Genomic DNA, 20331 nt, shown 5'->3' on the forward strand with positions numbered 1-20331 from the left:
GCTGTCCAACTTGCTGAGCCCCTTCAGCGTTGCTCGAGATTTCTGGCATGTGCAGAATCTGTTGTGTTTACAATATGAGACGGGACAGACATGAGATTCTGTGCCCATGAGTGTTTACAATATGAGACGGGACAGACATGAGATTCTGTGCCCATGAATGAGACTGCAGGATGGCATATTGCATCCCAAGTGCTAGGGTTAAGGATGTCTCTGAAAGGTTGTAAAACTTTCTTAAGGGGGTGGGTGAGCAGTCAGAGGTCATGGTAAGCATTGGTATCAATGACGAAGGTAGAAAAATGGATGAGATTCTGTCAAGTTAATATAGGGAGGTTAAGAAGCAGGACCTCAATGGTTGTAATCTCAGTGCCAGATGCTAGAGAGGGTATGAATAGGGTGATGAGAGAGGGCATTGTGGGTTATCATCCAGTAAAGCTATGTGGGTGGAACTTGGAAATAACAAAGAGTTGATCATAAACACGAGAGATTCTGCAGATGCTGGAAATCCAAAGAAATGCATACAAAATGCTGGGGGAACTAAGCAGGTCAGGCAGCATCTACGGAAATAAACAAACAGTCAACAAACAGTTCATTTGAATGGTTTGTCTTCTGAATGTTTATTGAATCGTTTGTTCAATGTTTTGAATGGTTGATCACTTTGAATAGTTTGTCATATAGGTCCGACCAATAGTCAACAGAAAATGAGGTAGGAGAAGTGACTGTTGTGTCACTGGGATAGCACATTGGGACCAGTGACCATAATTCCATTAGTTTTAAAATAGTTATAGAAAATGATAGAACTGTCTCAAGATAATTTCTACATTGAAGCAAGGTTAATTTTAATAACATTAGTCTGGAACTTGGAAAGGTTGAGTGGGAGAGGCTGTTTGCAAGTAACGGACTGTCTCGCAAGTGAGAGGCTTTAAAAAGTGAAGTAGAGAGAGTTGAGGGCCACCATCTTCCTGTCAGAATGAAGGCCAAGGCTGGCAAGATTAGGGAGCCTTGGCTGATGTGAAAATTTGAGGCTTTGGTCAAGAAAAAGGAGGCATATGTCAGGTAAAGGCACCTGGAATCAAGCGAATCTCTTGACGAGTCCAAAGACATAAGAGTACACTGAAGAGGAAAATTAGAAAAGCAAAATGATTACGAGATAGTTCAGGCAAACAAGGTAAAGGAAAATCCTAAGGGATTTTATTAAATATATAAAGAGTACAAAGGTAGCTGTGGAGAAAATCCTGTGATGGTTGTCATCTGTGTGGAGCCTCCCAAGGAGTACAAGTCTTAAATAAATACCGCATACAAAATACTAGAGGAACTCAGTAGGTCAGGCAACATTTATGGACAGGAATGAACATATCCACTTTTTACAAAACAGAAGGTGCTAATGATCTTAAAGCCAATAAAGGTGGATAAATCTTCAGTACTTGAATAGTGAATCCTCAGATATTGTGGGAATCAAGGGAAGAATTGCCCTTTATAATTGCAAACCTCTCTCCAGCACCCCTTATAATTCCTTGCACTGTGCTCCTTCAGCAATCCTCTCTCCGAACCTACTCCAAACTTGTAATCCTCACTTCAGCTTCCCCCAATGTGATGAGCTAATTCTCCCAACCTATTTCACTCACTGATTCCAACATTCCCACTGCAATTTCACCAATTCTCAACTCGTCCCCACAAGGATTCTCTCTCTCTGTGAATCAACTCCCTTATGACACTCTCTTTTTGAACATCAGCCTCTGGTTTTCCTGTCAAACCCCACACCAACAATCCTCTCAGATACTCTGCTCCACACACACAATCCATACTACTACAATCCACCAGGATATTCCTCTCATTGATCCCATATCTGATCCTCCCTCTGGCAAATCTTCATTGTCATATGATTCTCTGACCACTAACTTCCTCTATGATCTCCAGCAAAATAACAGAGCTTTCCCCTCAGGAGTAGACTCATTTAGCAGACAAAATTAAGAGTTGTAAGAGCCAAATGTGGTCAGAGGGTCATAGTTTGTTTGTCTTGTCTAGAAAAATGGCTTAATAGTAATGATGGCCTATTTGAAACATACTTGAAACTTCAAACAATAAAGAGCATCTTTTTCAACCTATTTAAGTGAGAACAATTTTTAAATATATGGAACTAACATCATTTCACTGATTTCCTTGGATTATGTTTCAGAAAACAAAAACTATAAGCAACTTCAAGATTTGTGTGTTAAACTATGCATTTTTAGAAATCCTATACTTTCTGCCAACTTTAAGGAGTAGGGTTTTCAGCATCATGATTTCAACGTCATCATTCCCATTAAACTTAGGTCAGTATTCAGTTTAAAATGCTCTGCTAATGTAATACATATAGATCTTTAAGAAAGACACTGAAATCTCTGATGAAGATGAAATGCTTTAAGTAACAAAGATATTTGACAGCATAGGGAGTAAACACTTCTTCCTTTACTTGAGGAACCCAAACTGGTAGAATATAATTTGGAACTAAACTTGTGAATCATGAATACAGATAAAAGGTATGAATTGGGGTGAAATGATTGAGCTACCAAGGCTGATAAAAGTAATGGAGTAACTCAATGAACAAGCATGACTCCAGCTCCTATACTCAAAGTAATGTTGTTCATGATGCAAAGCTTTTGCAAAACAAGCAGTCATCAATTTCACCAGCCGGGGTTATATTTGACAATTACTTCTTATGCAAAATATCAACAACAGTAATGATAGCTAGTTTGGGGTAAACTTTTTGTGATATGGAAATGGCTAAATGAGAATGATGCAGTACTACACAGGTTGTCATTAATGTCAGTAAGCAAAGGAGATAAATGTATGATATTTGATACGCAAGTTTAAGAATTACATAGTCGTAAGGCTTATAGAAATTGAATACTAAAGGTTCTCTCCTTCTAAATAAGAAAGTATCTCTTTTATTCTTTGCAAAGTTGGTAGCGATAATGTTTCCAAATCCACAGAAATAATTCTGAAATTTGGAAAAACACTGAGCTAGAATGCATTCCAGCAAAAAATAATAATTAAAACCTTGTTCATTCCAAGCAAAAAATTAAATTCTATTTGTGCATCAGTAAAGTAACCTGCTCCTTTTGTGCCAACTGGATGCAGATATCTGCTGCTTCTTGATTTTAAACGATTCCATTAGACGGTAGGTTACAATGGGAGACCTTGGATGGTGAATATAATTCAATTCCATTGTGTCTAGTTTAATTGTATTTGCTGCTGCAACTTAATTATATATATCATGAATTTTATAGCCATCTATATTATATTATTCATATAGAAAGTTGATTTAGATAATTTAAGGCTACAGAAGGACTTAAGACAGAATAGAGAATGGGCAAAGAAGTGGCAGATAGAATACAGTGTCAGAAAGTGAATGACCATGCATTTACTCCGTATTTCCTTCCTCTTGCGATCCGTCTATGACACCCTTCCTTCACCATTACATCTGTACACATGGGGGATGAGAGAGGACCCGAACTGTAAGCTCTGTTGTCAAAGGGGGACACTGGCTCATATACTGTCTGGGTGTAAAACAGCTCTAACTCAAGGACAGTATAGGTGGCACCATGATAAGTTGCTTCTGGCACTTGCTGATACAATAGAGTGAGACAGATGCAAGAAGAGGACAGCTGGCACAGATCTGAGGAAGGCCATCACCTTCATCAAAGAGGGAGCTAGGCCTTTCGTAACCAAACAACCAAAGCCCAATCTGCTGCTAACGGCCAGGTCCTGGGAGATGAGGGTCAATGTGGGAAGGAGATTGCAGTTCCCAGATGTGGTGCACACAACCCTACGCCCGGACATTGTACTGTGGTCAACCGAAGACAAGAAAATAATTCTGGTTGAGCTGACTGTGCCGTGGGAGGAGGGATGGGAAGAGGCCCACAAGAGAAAGGCATTGAAGTACCAGCCCTTAGTGCAGGAGTGTAAAGACAAGGGATGGCAGGCATGGTTGTTCCCTGTGGAGATCGGCTGCAGCGGTTTCCCAGCCAAATCAGCATGGCGGTTGTTGTCAGATCTGGGCCTGGACGAAAGGAGCAAAAACAAGCAGCTCGTAGGATGGGGGAAGAGGCAGAACGAACCTCTTGTTGGATTTGGAGCAGGCGAGAGGAGGGAAGCTGGAAGCCAGGAGCAGATGGGCAGTGATTTGGCCACCACTGCTGGCCCACCAACTGGAGAGTGTAGTGGTTAAGGGCCAAAACACTCTGTGAAGGTTAGGAACCACCTGATGATACCTGCTCCTAGCTGAAGGCTACGGTTACCTTATAAGGTAACTGGAGAATGCACCCTAACAGGTGTATGTAACAAGGTAGAAGAATGAAAGGGTTGACTATTATCTAAATGGAGAGAAAATACAAAAATCTGAAGTGCAAAGGGATTTGGAAGTCCTTGTGCAGGGTTCCATAAAGGCTAATTTGCAAGTTGAGTCGGTGGTGAGGAAGGCAAGTGTGATGTTAACATTCATTTGAAGAGGATGAGAATATAAAAGCAAGGATATTATGTTATAAGCACAGGTGAAGCCTCACCTGGAGTATTGTGAGCAGTTTTGGGCCACTTAGCTTAGAAAGGATGTGCTGAAACTGGAGAGGGTTCAAAGGAGGTTTTAAGAAAATGATTCCAGGATTAAAGGGCTTATCATATGAAGAGAATTTAATGGCTCTGGGCCTGTATTCAGAAGAATGAGGAGTGCCCTCATTGAGACCTATTGAATGGTCAAAGGCCACAATAGAGTGGATGTGAAGAGGATGTTTCCTATGGTAGGAGAAACTAAGATCAGAGGACACAGCCTCAAAATAGAGGGGACATCCATTTAGAACAGAGATTAGGAGGAATTTCTTTAGCTAGAGTAGTGAATTTATGGAATTCGTTGCCACTGGAAGCTGCATCTCTTCATGCCCTGACCATAAATTCTTGATTGGTCAGATCATGAGGGGATACGGGGTAAAGGCAGGAAATTGAAGCTGAGAGGAAAAATGGTTCAGCCATGGTGAAATGGTGGAGCAGACTCAATGGGCAAATGGCCTAATTCTGCTCCTACATCTTATGGTCTCATGGTAAGTGAAGGATTCTGTTATTGCCAGATTTTCATCTCTTTCTGTAAAAAATGTCCATTATCTGTCAACACTGTTGGATTATTGGTTTAACATATTAATATCAATTCTATGTCCAATGTCTGGATAAACAATTGGTAATAAATAAAATCTTGAACAAGGCTAAGTATTAAAGCTAACTTGCAGAAATACAGTTTTCCAAACAGAGGATAAAAAATTCACAAGAGTAAAGTAGACCAAAAATAATTTTGTTACAAATCACATATGCTTGAAAATAACTGGAGAATTTCCAAGATTAAATAACTTCGCACTTTAACAATGATAAATAAAGAGTGACACTCACAAAATGCTGGAGAAACTCAGCAGGTCAGCCAGTATCCATGGAGAGGAATATACTCTCGATATTTTGGGCCGAGACCATTCATCAAGATTCCTCTACATGTTTATTCCTCTCCATGAATGTTACCTGTCTGCTGAGTTCCTCCATCATTTTGTGTGTGTTGCTCTGGACTTCCAGTATCTGCAGAATCTCTTATGTCAATGATAAATAGAATCTGGCAAAACAAAAAAGGGACATGCAACCTGGGTATTAACATTGGCTCTTATATTGGAAATGCATTAATATTAGTGCCAATTTTTACCCATTTACAGTCTTCTTTTGGGGGGCTGGCTTCTAAATAGTGCAGTGTTTCATAGACTAATACATCAACAGACTGACATGCAATTCAAAGGATCATATCTACTGACAATGCACCAGACCTCTACTTCAGCCCAGTGAGCCTGTCCTTCTGTATAACTCCTTTCTCTCTGGATAGACAGCCAGAGAGATGGTGGTATAGTGTGTAAAGATGAGAATGAGTGGACCTGAGAGTGCTCAACATTGATGCCTCACTACGTCAGGTCAAACATGGACAGGAGAGCCTCTTTCACATTATGACCCACCGGTTTCCATCAACAGATGAATGAAGAGATGAAAGCAAAATAGAAATAAATAAGCATGATCTGATAGCAATTTTTAAGACATATCTTTGGGTTGATGTGGGTTAGGACCTGAATACTGAAGGGTACATAACAGTTAAGAAGATCAAGATATAGGTCAAGGATGGAGGAGAGCATCTGTTACATAATGGCAGGCTTAGAACAGTAGCAGAGAATGCTTTAAACTCAGGAACAAGGACCTAGATGAATATAAGTTACTAAAGACATTAAGTCACTAGAGGGAGTTGCATGCAAGCCATTTAACAGTGACCCCACAGTAGGTGGGAGCATAAAGGAAAGAAATATCGGAGCTGCCAGAAACATATGACAATTTTAATTTGTGGACAAATGTAATAAATGTAAAAAGTAATTGGTTGAGGATTGTATTGAAACAACTTCTTTTGAACAGTATGCTTTTGAGTAAAGCAGACAACAGGCTATAAAAGATAAGATAAAATTTTACTTATCCCCAGGGAAATGATTGTTGCAAGGTTGCTCAGTCGGAAATATATATTTTAAAATACAAAATGTAAGCACTGAGGTATGAGAAGTTCAAAATGTGCATTAAAAATAATAGTACGGACTTCCGGGGTCGAGTATGGAGTGAGTCGGTGCGTGTGAGTGTGGCTCCCGATTTTTATTGAAAATCTACCTGTTTATCTTTGCCGTGTGCTCGAGATAACTGAATATTTACTATTGTGAACAACGCGGGACATAGCTGGACATTGAAATGGCAAGTAGAATGTACCTTCAAAGTAAAACTGGGGAAAAAGATAGCGAAGCCTCGAGCAAGAAGGCTGATGTTACAGTAATGGCGCCGTTGCACGCTGCTGGATCTGGACCCAAACCTGCGCTACCCGATGACTTGGAGAGGCTTCGTTTAGTACTTATTTCTGACATGACGCAAGCGGTGCATTCTGCCCTAAAAAGAGAACTTGAAGATGCTTTATCACCAGTGAATGCTACCATGGAACAAATTATGTCTGCTTACGAGACACACGACGAACGCATTCGTGGGGTTGAAGACGGCCTGAATGATTACAGTGACCGACTGGTGAGCGCCGAAGCCGCCATTGCAGCGTTGCAGAGCGAAAACGCATTTCTGAAGGGAAAGCTTGATGATCTCGAAAATTGGTCGCAGAGATCCAATTTGAGAGTGGTCAGTATTCCTGAAAATTTGGAAGGTTCGGACTCTGTTAAATTTATGACCAAGTTTTTTGACGAAGTGCTGGGGACAAATTTTTTCCCAAGTCCTCTCATGCTTTCGCGTGCTCACCGAGTCGGACGTAAACCATCTGGTGTCTCTGGAGCCAAGCAAACGAGACCAAGAACATTCCTGGTTTGCTTTCACTCCTTTCAAGATAAGCAACACATCATCAATAGACGGAAGCAGGAGCTGTATTTCCGCGGACACCGCGTGTTTTTTTATGAAGATTTTAGTGCGGAGCTGGGTAAAAAACGAGCAGCTTTCAAGGAGGTGAAATCCCTGCTTTACGGGAAAGGGGTCAGGTTTGGCCTCTTGTATCCTGCCCAGCTCCGGGTCATGCATGAAGGTAAAAAGCATTATTTCAATACACCAGAGGCGGCCAAAGAGTTTCACCATTCGCGCTGGGGAGAAGAAGAACGAGAAGAGCAATGACATTTTTTTAGGTTATCCATGCAGCATGGAAGGGGCCTCATGCCGAGGCAAACTGTTAATTTTCACAATCCCTTTCTTTGTTCATTTTTTCCAGTTTAATTTGTGGAACGCGATCGGGTCGAACTGCTATGCTGCCGAAACTGATTAACAAAACTTTCAACCAGCAAAATGTAAATATTTGGGATTTGTATCTCGGGCGTTTAAGTTGTTCAGTGTTTTTTTCTTGTTTTTAATGCTTAGCTTGACCTGTGTCATCTTTAGCCTATATGCTATATTAAAGGTAGTATAAGTGATAGGATAAATGTTAAGGAGGGGAGCCACCCTAGATTAGATTGAAAGCTGGGCTGTATGGGGAACGCCCTGGAAGTTTTTTGTTGGGTACTGCCTGCGATCATCCTCAATTGGGGAGGTAGATCTAGGTTTCGGGAGTTAATTGGGTTTTTTTATTGTTTGTGTAAAGGGGTGAGGGGAGTGTTTTGGGGGATTACCATGGCAGTTTATTCTTTTGTATGTTAGGGATTGATCAGACTTTCTTTTCATTGTGCATTATTGTGTGTAACTGATGCCCTCGCACTGTTTTGGATTGTAGGCCCTGTGTGTCTTTTGATATGGTTAACGGGAGTGCTGCTGATGGAGACCACCCTGTGAGGTTTATTTCTTGGAATGTAAAGGGGCTCAATGGTCCAGTTAAAAGAGCTAAAGTTTTCTCTCATCTGAAACAATTAAAAGCAGATATACTATTTCTACAAGAGACACATTTAAGAGTGGAGGACCAGAATAGACTTCGTAAAGCATGGATTAGTCAGGTTTTTCATTCCAGATTTAATAGTAGGTCCAGGGGGGGTGGCAATATTAATCACCAAAAGAATGCAGCTCACACCATCTGATGTAATCAGTTACCCTAATGGTCGCTTTATTATAGTCTCTGGTTCTCTCTTTCAGATACTTGTTATTTTGGTAAATGTTTATGCTCCTAATTGGGACGATGTTCAATTTGCAAATAAGGTTTTGTCATTAATACCTAACCTGAATACACATAAGCTAATCTTTTCCAGAGATTTGAACTGTGCTATTGACCCACTGCTTGATAGGTCTTGCCCTAGGGGAACATTTTCTGGTATGGCAAAGGCCTTCTCGATGTTTATACAACAAAATGGTTATTTGGATCCTTGGAGATTTTTGAATCCATCAGTTAGGCAATTCTCTTTCTTCTCTCATGTTCACCACTCCTATTCCAGGCTAGACTATTTCTTTATAGATAACTCCTTGATACCAATGACTAGACAAATTGAATAACACTGCTATAGTTATATCTGATCACTCACCCGTGAAACTGGGCCTATGTTTTCCTTTAAACGTTAGAGAACGGCCTCTGTGGAGACTTAACCCCCTTTTGCTTTCTAATGAGAAATTTTGTAGTTATATATCAGCTAACATTGACACATTCTTCGAGACAAAAAAAACTGAGTCGGTATCGTACTCTTTACTTTGGGAAACTTTAAAAGCTTACTTGAGGGGTCAAATAATAGCTTATACTTCACATGCCAATAAAGAGCATAGGAAGGAAATGCAAGTGTTATTGTAATCTATTTTGGACCTGAATAGAAAATACTCCGAGGCACCCACTGCGGAATTATATAACAGCCGGGTTGATTTGCAAGCGAAGTTTAATCTTCTATCTACAAACCTATCAGAACAATTAGTTCTTAAGACATGTGGCCTCTATTATGAATATGGTGACAAGGCGAGCCGGCTTATGGCTCATTAGTTGAAACATCAAGCTGCATCACGACTTATTCCCCAGATAAGAGACATGCACCAGAACTTGACAAGCAATCCAAAAGAGATTAATAACATCTCTGCAACTTTTTATTCCTCTCTGTATGCCTCAGAGTTCCCCTCAGATAAAACAAATATGGAACATTATTTTAGATAATTTGGAAATACCAACTCTTGAACCAGAGGAGGTGGAGAACCTAGATCGGGTCTTGGGCAGGAAGAGATTAATAATGCCATTATGGCTATGCAGAGTGGTAAGTCCCCAGGTCCTGATGGTTATCCAATAGAATTTTATATGAAATTTAAGGATAAGCTCATACCGGTCCTTCTAGAAGTGTTTCAGGAATCTTTGGAGAACGGCTCCTTACCCCCTTCTCTTTCACAGGCAGCTATTTCACTACTTCTTAAAAAGGACAAGGACCCGACTCAATGTGGATCATATCACCCCATCTCACTTTTGAATGTAGATGTGAAAATTTTGGCTAAAGTGCTTGCATGTTGTTTAGAATGTCCCCTTCCCAAGATAATTTCAGATGATCAAACAGGTTTTATTAAAAATCGCTATTCTTTTTTTAATATCTGTTGACTGGCTGATGTGGTTTATTCACTCAGTGATTTTCCAAGTTCAGAGGTTGTTATCTCCTTGGACGCGGAGAAGGCGTTTGATATAGTGGAATGGGTATTCTTGTTTAGTGTTTTGGAGAAATTTGGATTTGGCAGAATATTTATAGTTTGGGTTAAGCTATTATACCACTTGCCTTTAGCATGTATACAGACAAATTATTTTAGATCTGACTATTTCCCATTAACACGTGGCACTCGCCAAGGCTGCCCATTGTCCCCGCTTCTTTTTGCAATTGCAATTGAGCCTCTTTCTATTGCACTTAAGTCAACTACATTATTTCAAGGTGTTAGAAGAGGAGACATGGAACACCATGTTTCCCTATATGCTGATGACCTCTTACTTTATGTTAGCGACCCTGTAGGTAGTAGTCCTGCTATTGTGTCATTATTCGGTCAATTTGGAGCCTTCTCTGGCTATAAACTGAACTTTCAAAAAAGCAGATGCTTTCCCATTAATAACTTGGCCCTAGATCCGACAGGAATCCTTGCCTTTTCCTTTATCTCAAGATGGTTTTGTATACCTAGGAATACACATTACTCGCTCTTTTACATCTCTGTTTGAAGCTAACTACAGGTCTCAGGTTAGCCAAATGAAGGCTGATTTCGAGAGATGGCGCAGTTTACCCCTTACTATAGCTGGGAGAATTCAGTCAGTGAAAATGACTATACTTCCTAGATTTCTCTTATTTGTTTCAGTGTTTGCCAGTTTTCTTATCTAAGTTATTTTTTAAATCAGTCGACCAAGCTATAACCTCCTTTATTTGGGAAAATAAGGTCCCAAGGGTTAATAAGCACACTCTCCAAAGAGGTCGTGACGTAGGTGGAATGGGTCTTCCCAGCTTTATTCATTATTACTGGGCATTGAACATTCAAAAAGTATTATTTTGGCTTCACTGGCCAGATATAATCTGGTGCCTGCTTGAGTCACAGTCTTGCCACTCCTCGTCTCTCCCAGCTTTGGTGTATTCTTCCTCACCATTGAAATCCTCTTAATTCACATCTAACCCGGTTGTGCTCTCCACCCTCAAAATTTTTAATCAATTTCGCTGCCACTATGAGTTCATATCAGCTTCAGTTTTGGGCCCCATTCATAAAAACCATTTATTTCCTCCCTCCACATTCGATTCAGCTTTCAGACAATGGGGTTTGAACGGTCTTATGCGCGTTAAGGATTTGTATACTGATAACATATTTGATAGTTTTGATAACCTGCGCGGTAAGTATGGCCTTCCGCATAATCATTTTTTTAAATACCTGCAGATTCGCCACTTTGTCAAGGAAAAATTTCCCTCTTTTCCTGTTCTACCACCTGCTATGTTATGGGAAAAATTCACTCTTAGCTTTGACAATAAGGGGCTGATCTCTGAACTATACTCTCAACTGATGTCTTTGGGAGTTCAAGATCTAAACAAAACTAAGAGTAGGTGGGAGGATGACCTCGGTATGGATCTGGCAGAGGAATATTGGGCAAAAGTATTGAATAGGGTTCATTTCTCATCATCATGTGCTAGACTGGGGCTCATACAATTTAAAGTTTTACACAGGATACATTTAAGTAAAGCCAGACTTGCAGACATATACCCTGGGACAGAAGCTGGCTGTGACAGGTGTTCCTTCTCTCCGGCTGGTTTAGTACATGCATTTTGGTCATGCCCTTGGCTTGGTGACTATTGGGCACTGGTTTTTAAAATTATCAGTGAGGTTTTGGGGGTGACACTGAGACCTTGCCTGCTTATAGCTGTATTTGGTGTGGCAGATGATGATTTGGGTTTAAATGCAAGCCAATTGGATATCATTGCATTTACATCGCTATTGGCCCGTAGGAGAATTTTGCTGGTTTGGAAATCTGCCACTCCCCCAACTGCTGCTGCTTGGTTAGAAGATGGAATGTTTTTTCTGAAATTAGAAAAGATTAAATTCACCTTGAGGGGGTCTGTGGAAAAAGTCCTATTCGAAATGGGGACCTTTCTTATCATATTTTGGGAGTCTTAAGGAATTACCTACTAGTTGAGGGCATTTGATTGTACTTGGGAAGTTGCCTCCCATTTAACACGCTTATAATTTACCTCACAGGGTGGTTGATGAATTGTAAATATGAGTGTATTTTGGATCATCTGACATGTTGCAGATGTGTGTGAGCCGTCATCTTGAAGTAGTGTGGGGGTATGAGTATGGTTGTGAAATGTCTGTACTTGTATTTGTGAATTGTTGTGTTGTAAATATATTAGCTGCCATGATAGGGGGAGGTTTGTCTTGGGGGTACGATACTAAAGCAAAATGGAGGAAAATGTAATCCATTATATATTCTGTATTGTGTCACTCTTTCAATAAAAATAAATTAAAATAAATAAAAATAATAGTACAAAATACAGATGTGCAATGAAACCATTTACTTAAGGATGAGGAGTGGTAGAGTTTTATAGCCACAGGGAGAATGGATCTCCTGTGGTGTTCAGTGGTGCACCTTGGTGGTATCAGTCTGTTACTAAAGGTGCTCCTCTGTTTGTCCAGTAAATCATGGAGGGGGTGAGAGGGATCGTCTATAATGCTCCGTAGTAGTACCATGCAAAAAAAAGATTAATTTCAACATCTCATTGTGAAGTGCTCCTAGGTAGCAGCAATTAAAATATGATTGAATTTTACATTCACTTTGAGAGAGAGAGAGAGAGAGAGAGAGAAGAAATGGATTTCATATAAGGGCAATTAAGATTCCGAGACAGCACAGCCAAAGTAATCTGGAACTATGGTTAAGGAATTGATCAATTGAAATACAGTGCCAGATATTTGAACAGAACTATGAGAAGCATTAAAATGAAAGGGGAGGAGCCCCCACAAGTGATAAAACTAAAAATATTAAAGGTAGTATATCAACCTTGAAGCGGATTGGGGATAATTGTGCAAAGACACAGGATAGGACACTAGAACGAATACAATATGAGAAACAGCCAAGAATAACTAAAATATTAATACAGAAAGGAAGAATAGATTACATACAAAACTTGAAAACTCGAAAGACATATAAAAACAGCCCAAGTTTCTATATTATTCACAACAAAGTCAGTGCTGTCATACATAAAATAATTCTGAGGAAATAAATGAAATAGTGGAAGCAGTAATTTTGCATCTGTGAGGACATGACACATTCCAGAAGAAAAATTTGAAAATCAGGAACTGGCTACAAGAAAAATGAACTCAATAAATTATAGTCTGAAATGGTACTGAGGTATTTGTATGAAACACAGGCTGACAAATCCCCAGGTCCTGACAGACTTCATCCTATAGTGTGGTTAGCGCGACGCTATTACAGTTTGGGGCGTCAGAGTCTATAGTTCAATTCCGGCATCCTCTGTAAGCAAGGTCGGTGTGTCACAAGTCTCTGTGTGTGCCCACCCATCCGCTGGGTGCTCCGGTTTCCTCCAATGGTCGAAAGACGTTCTGGTTAGTACGCTAACTCAACATGGTAAATTGTCCTGTGAGGCCAAGGTGAAACCGTTGGGTTGCTGGGCGGCACGGCTCGAAGGGCTGGAAGGGCCTACTCCACACTGTATCTCTAACTAATTAACTTGATAGATGGCTAAACAAACAAACAAATAAATAAAAACAGCTTGCAAGACATTGATTTACTTTCTTGTAACTCCCTAGACTTTAGGAAGATTCCATTAAATTCAAAGATAGCAAATGCAACTATTTTATTCAAAAAGGCAAGTAGACAGAAATTAGAAAACAGAAAGTCCAGTTAGCTTAATATCTATCTTTGGCTTAATATCTACAATTGGGAAATATTAGAAGCTATAATTAATAACAAACATTTTTTAAGATAATCAGGCAACGATATTTGGCAAAAGATACAAATAAATTCAACCAATCTATCAACACAAGAGATGCGGCGGGTATTAGAAATTCAATGTAACACACACATAATGCTGGAGGTACTCAGCAGGTCAAACAGAATCAATAGAGAGGAATAAGCAGTAGAATTTTCAGGTTGAGACCTCTCATCAAGTGAAGGTCCTGATGAAGAGACCAGGCTCAAAATATTAATAGTGTATTCCTTTCCATAGATGCTGCTTGACCTGCTGAGTTACTTCAGCATTTTGTGTCTGTTGCTCAACCAATCTATCGGAGTTCTTTGAAGAAGTTACATTGTGTAATTAAAGAGATACTGGTGGATGTATCTAGATGGCACTTGATAATGTGCTGCTTCAAATAGAAGGCTTATAAAAAGTATTCAGCCCCCTTGGAAGTTTTCATGTTGTATTGTTTTACTGCACTGAATCACAGTGGATTTAATTTGGCTTTTGACGCTGATCAACCAAAAAGACTCTTTCATGTCAAAACACAAAATAATTGATTGCATAATTACTCACCCCCTTCAAGTCAGTATTTAGTAGATGTACCTTTGGCAACAATTACAGCCTTGAGTCTGTGTGGAGCAGTCTCTATCAGCTTTGGACATCTAGACACTCCAACTTTTCCCCATTCTTCTTTACTAAACTGCTCAAGCTCTGTCAGGTTATATGGGGATCATGAATGAAGAGTCATTTGTAAGTCCAGCCACAAATTCTCAATTGGATTGAGGACTGAACTCTGTCTTGGCCACACTGGGACATTAACTTTGTTGTTTTTAAGCCATTCCTGTGTAGCTTTGGCTTTATGCTTGGGCTTATTGCCTTGCTGGGAAACAAATCTTCTCCTAAATTGCAGTTCTCTTGCAGACTGCATCAGGTTTTCCTGCAGGATTTCCCTGTATGCTGCATTCATTCACAAGCCTTTCAGGGCCTGCTGCAGTGAAGCACCCCACAGCATGACGCAGCCACCACCATGCTTCACGGTAGAGATGGTGTGTTTTTGATGATGTGAGGTATTTGGCTTACACCAAACATAGCGTTTAGTCTGGTGGCCAAAAAGCTCAAATTTTGGTTTCATCAGACCATAGAACTTTCTTCCAGCTGACTTCAGAGTCTCCCACATGCCTTCTGGCAAACTCTAGCCAAGATTTCAGATGAGTTTTTTTTCCCCAACAGTAGCTTTCTCTTTGGCGCTCTCCCATAAAGCTACAACTGGTGAAGCACCTGGGCAACAGTTGTATGCGCAGTCTCTCCCATCTCAGCCACTGAGGCTGGTAACTCCTCCAGAGTTGTCATAGGTCTCTTGGCGGCCTTTCTCACTAATTCCCTCCTCGCACGGTCACTCAGTTTTTGAGGACAGCCTGCTCTAGGCAGATCTACAGTTGTGCCATAGTCTTCCATCTCTTGATGATCGACTGAACTGTACTCCAAGGGATATTTATTGACTTGGAAATTTTCTTGTATCTATCTCCTGACTTGTGCTTTTCTATAACCTTTTTGCAGAGTTGCTTGGAGTGCTCTTTTGTCTTCATGGTGTAGTTTTTGCCAGGATACTGACTCACCAGCAGTCAGACATTCCAGATACAGGTATATTTTTACTACAATCAATTGAAACACCTTGACTGCACACAGGTGATCTCTATTTAACTAATTATGTGACTTCTAAAATCAACTGGCTACACCAGTGATGATTTGGTGTGTCATATTAAAGGGGGTGAATAATTATTTTGCATTTTATATTTGTAATTAATTTAGATCACTTTGTAGAGATCTGTTTTCACTTTGACATGAAAGAGTCTTTTTCTGTTGATCAGTGTCAAAAAAGCCAAATTAAATCTACTGTTATAAAACAATAAAACATGAAAACTTCCAAGGGGGTTGAATATTTTTATAAGCTGTGTATATTGTAGAAAATAATACAGGGATATTGGTAGGGTTAGAAGATTGGTTTGCTAACAGGAAAAAGGCACTAAACTTGGATTTCCAGCATCTGCAGATTTTCTGTTGTTTGTAATTGGATTACTACACTACGAAGTCTCTTCCAGGGATGCCTACCCTGAAGAAGTTTAAATCTTCCTTTCAACAGGAGCTCAGGGAAACCCTCTCTCACTACTCCCCCTCTGTGATCTCTGCAGCCCTTCGACTCCTCGGCCACATGCTTACCCAGACCCGCTACCACTGCCATGTATCCTTCCTGGGAACATGGATTCGCCGCCAGAATGTATCTCTTTCACCAATCAACTTCCCAGCTCTTTACTTCACCTCTCCCCCTTCCAGCTTCACTTATCATTTCTCCCTCCCCTCCCCCCCCTTTTCATTCTACTTCTCATCTTTCTTTCCCCAGTCCTGTTGAAAGGCTAGGCCCGAGACGTCAACTGCGCTCTTTTCCATAGATGCTGCCCGGCCTGTTGAGTTCCTCCAGCATTTTGTGTGTGTTGCTTGGGTTTCCAACGTCTGCAGACTTCCTGTAGTTTGTAAATTAATATTTTCCTGGTTGGTAGCATCTAACAAATAGTTGTGCATCAGGAGATTGTAGAAACTGAAATCTAGAGTGAAAAACAATCTGGTGGAAGATTCAGCGGGTTAAATAGAGAAAGAAAGGAATAGTCAATGCTTCAGGTTCAAACCCTCCATCAGGATTGAGAGTGGAGAGGCAAGATGGCCAGCATGATGAGGAGAAGGAGAGCACCTCAAAACCCTTTCCCGTTATTCCTGTTTTAGTAGAGGGAAAACAAGCAGCTAATTTGAGAAACAAGGGTAGAACTGAGAACCCACTTCTCTTGGATTTCATGTTTTGTCCAACAACGGTGTGAGTTTAGGGTAGAGATGAGGTTGGGAAAGGGGGGTGCAGGAAGAGGGGAAATTGGATCATGAATTTCATTTTGATCATATCTATTTTATGGCTTTACATTTATGTGATATATTTCTATGTCAGTAATTGTATTGTCATGCTATAATATTCTACAGTACACCACTTGCATTGTGGTATTTCACTGGTAAAAGCACACTTTTACATGCTGACATCAATGTGTTCTTTTTTAAAGATGAATGTCAGATTTTTTAATTGACAGGAAATATGTGAGGGCAGAAATATTTTAAAAATATTGTTACTATTTATTCACCGCTGATAATTTACCATGGTAAATTAAGGAGTGATGGAGCTGTAATTAGCAACACAAGCGAGTAGAGCAGGTGGCTAAGTACACATTCCCGCGGTGTTCCTGTGCTGATGGAGATTGTGGAGGAGGATTTTTGCCAATCCGAACTGATTGGGATCTACAAGTAAGGAAATCCAGGATACAATTGCACAAGGGGGTATTGAGATCCGGGTCTTGAGAGTTTACTGATTAGTTTTGAGGGGATGATGGTGTTTAGTGCTGAGATGTAATCAATAAAGAATATCCTGATGTATTCCTCTTTCCTGTACAGATATATTGCAGAGTTGTGAAGAGCCAACACGATAGTATCTGCTGTAGACCTGTTGCTTCAGTAGGTGAATTGGAGCGGATTCAAGTCACCATTCAGACAAGAGCTGATATGCTTCAAGACCAGCTTCTCAAAACACTTCATCACTGTGGATGTAAGTGCCACTGGGCACTAGTCATTTAGACAGGTTACCATGCTCTTCTTGGGCACCACTACAACTGAAGTCTACTTGAAACAGGTGGGTACCACACACTGCCGGAGTGAGAGGTTGAAGATATCCGTGAAGACACCAGCCTGTTGGTTGGTACAGGTCTTTAGTACTCAGCTAGGTACTCTGTCTAAGCCTGATGCTTTCCCTGGATTCACTCTCTTGAAGGCAATCTGCATGCCATCTTTGGATACCGAGATCAAAGGATCATCAGGAGATATGGGGTTGCGAGATAATTCCTCCCTGTTCTGGTGGTCAAGGCAAGCATAGAGTGCATAGCTTATCCGGAAGTGAAGCTCTGCTGTCTCCTTTGTTGCAAAATTCAACTTTGTAGGAGGTTATGACATAAGGTAGAGGAGAATTAATGCAGGATGAAGTTAGAAAGGAACCCAACCCCATTAACATCATCCAGCCATTATTTGTGTTTCTTTATCTCCTTCTCTTTCTTTTAAGCTTTCCAATTATGGTACAACCCTCCTCAGCACAGAGGACATTTTCAAGGGGCAGTGCCTCAAAAAGGCAGTAACTATCATTAAGGTAACACACATAAGATGCTGGAGGAACTCAGCAGGCCAGGCAGCATCTTATGTGAGAATGCTGTTCTTGGAATACAGGTCAGCACACAACACTATTATTCCCTCCAGGCTTGACAAGAAGCTCAGAGACCTCGGCCTTCAGCCTGCCTTGTGTAGCTGGATCCTGGACTTCCTGTCAGATTGCCGGCAGATGGTAAGAGTGGGCTTCCTCACCTCTGCCCCTCTGACCCTCAACACAGGTGCCGCTCAGAGCTGTGTACGAAGCCCCCTCCTTCACTCTCTGTATACCCATGACTGTGTTGCCACCTACAGCTCCAATCTGCTAATTAAATTTGCTGATGAGTCTACACTGATCGGCCTAATCTCAAATAATAAGAAGGCAGCCTACAGAGAAGAAGTCTCAACCTGACACAGTGGTGTCAAGAAAACCTCTCCCTCAATGTCACAGAAACAAAGGAGCTGGTTGTGGACTACAGAAGGAATGGAGACAGACTAACCCCTATTGACATAAATGGATCTGGGGTTGAGAGGGTGAGCAGCTTTAAGTTCCTCGGCATAAACATCACCGAGGATCTCACGTGGTCCGTACATACCGGCTGTGTAGTGAAAAAGGCACAACAGTGCTTCTTTCACCTCAGAGAGTTGAAGAATTTTGATGTGGGCCCCCAAATACTAAGAACTTTCTGTAGGGACACAACTGGGAGCATCCTGACTGGCTGCATCACTGCCTGGTATGGGAAATGTACTTCCCTCAATCGCAGGGCTCTGCAGTGAGTGATGTGGACAGCCCAGTGCATCTGTAGAGGTGGACTTCCCACTATTCAGGACATTTACAATGACAGGTGTGTAAAAAGGGCTCGAAGGATCATTGGGGACCCAAGTCACCCCAACCACAAACTGTTCCAGCTGCTACCATCCGGGAAACAGTACTGCAGCATAAAAGCTAGGACCAAAAGACTCCGGGACAGTTTCTTCCACCAGGCCATCAGACTGATTAACAACTGCATTTCTATGTTATATTGACTCCTGTTGTACATACTATTTATTATAAGTTACTATAAATTTCACATTGCGACAGAGATATAATGTAAAGATTTTTACTCCTCATGTATATGAAGGATGTAAGTAATAAAGTCAGTTCAATTCAGCATCTATAGACAAGAGTTAACAGTCGACTTTTCAAGCCGAGACCCTTCAGCAGGTCTGATAAATCCATCACTAGCGATCCTCACCACCTAGGACATGCTCTCTTCTCCTTACTTCTCTCAGGGAGGTGGTACAGGAGCCTAAAAAAACCCACAACTCAATGTCAAGAACAGCTTCGTCCCATCCACCACCAGATTTTTGAACAGTCCATGATCACTACTTTGTTATTTCTATTCTGCACTTTTTGTAGCATACAGTAATTAGGATGTCTTGCACTGTCCTGCTGTCACAAAACAACAAATTCTGTGACATATCAGGAATAATAAATCTGATTCTGATTCTGTATTCCATTATCCTTTCAGTGATTTTTTGTTTGGCTTTGAATTCAAGTTGCCTTTTAAGAGATTTAGAGCTACAGCATGGTAAACAGGCCCTTCTGCCCCAAGAAGCCCGTGGCCCTCATTACATCCATGCGACCAATTAACCTTCTAGCCCATATAGTGTTGGAACGTGGGAGGAAACTGGAGCAGCCAGAGGAAACCCACATCGTCACGGCAACAACTTACAAACTCCTTACAGACAGCAGCAGAATTGAACCCGTGACATTGGTGCTATAATAGTGTTACACTACATGCTGCGCTACCATGCCACTCAAATATGCACCCTTGGGGAATAAATAGGCTCGTCCAGGACCTCTCACATATTACACGTTTTATCACCCAAAGCCAGAATCATACCACTGACCAAAAAGTCTTTTTATGACATGAAATTAGAATAAGGAAATAAATCATCCTTTTTCACTTCTTTCATGGATGTCTCTGACTGCATAGGTGTCTTTTTATGTCAAAAGATCTCTCTCTCAGAATATCATGAGATTAACCTTGACCCTAACTATCAATCATGACCTGACATAGATTGGGAAACTGCTTCATTAAACATCTACGCTCCATCCACCAGAAAAAGCAGGATCTCCCAGTGGTCAACTATTTTAATTGCACTTCCCATTCTCATATGTCCATCCATGGCCTCCTCCATTGTCGTGATGAAGCCACACTTAGGTGGAGGAACAGTACCTTATATG

The 20331-nt window shown here is 40.8% G+C and overlaps 1 protein-coding gene across 2 annotated transcripts in view; it reads right to left on the bottom strand.

Moving 5' to 3' along the window:
- Window positions 1-20331, bottom strand: part of sdk1a (sidekick cell adhesion molecule 1a) — a 779580-nt gene that overhangs the window by 291050 nt on the left and 468199 nt on the right. The gene's annotated exons all lie outside the window — the stretch shown is intronic.

Source organism: Mobula hypostoma, chromosome 9 (genome assembly GCF_963921235.1).
Source record: "Mobula hypostoma chromosome 9, sMobHyp1.1, whole genome shotgun sequence".
Lineage (NCBI taxonomy): Eukaryota > Metazoa > Chordata > Chondrichthyes > Myliobatiformes > Myliobatidae > Mobula > Mobula hypostoma.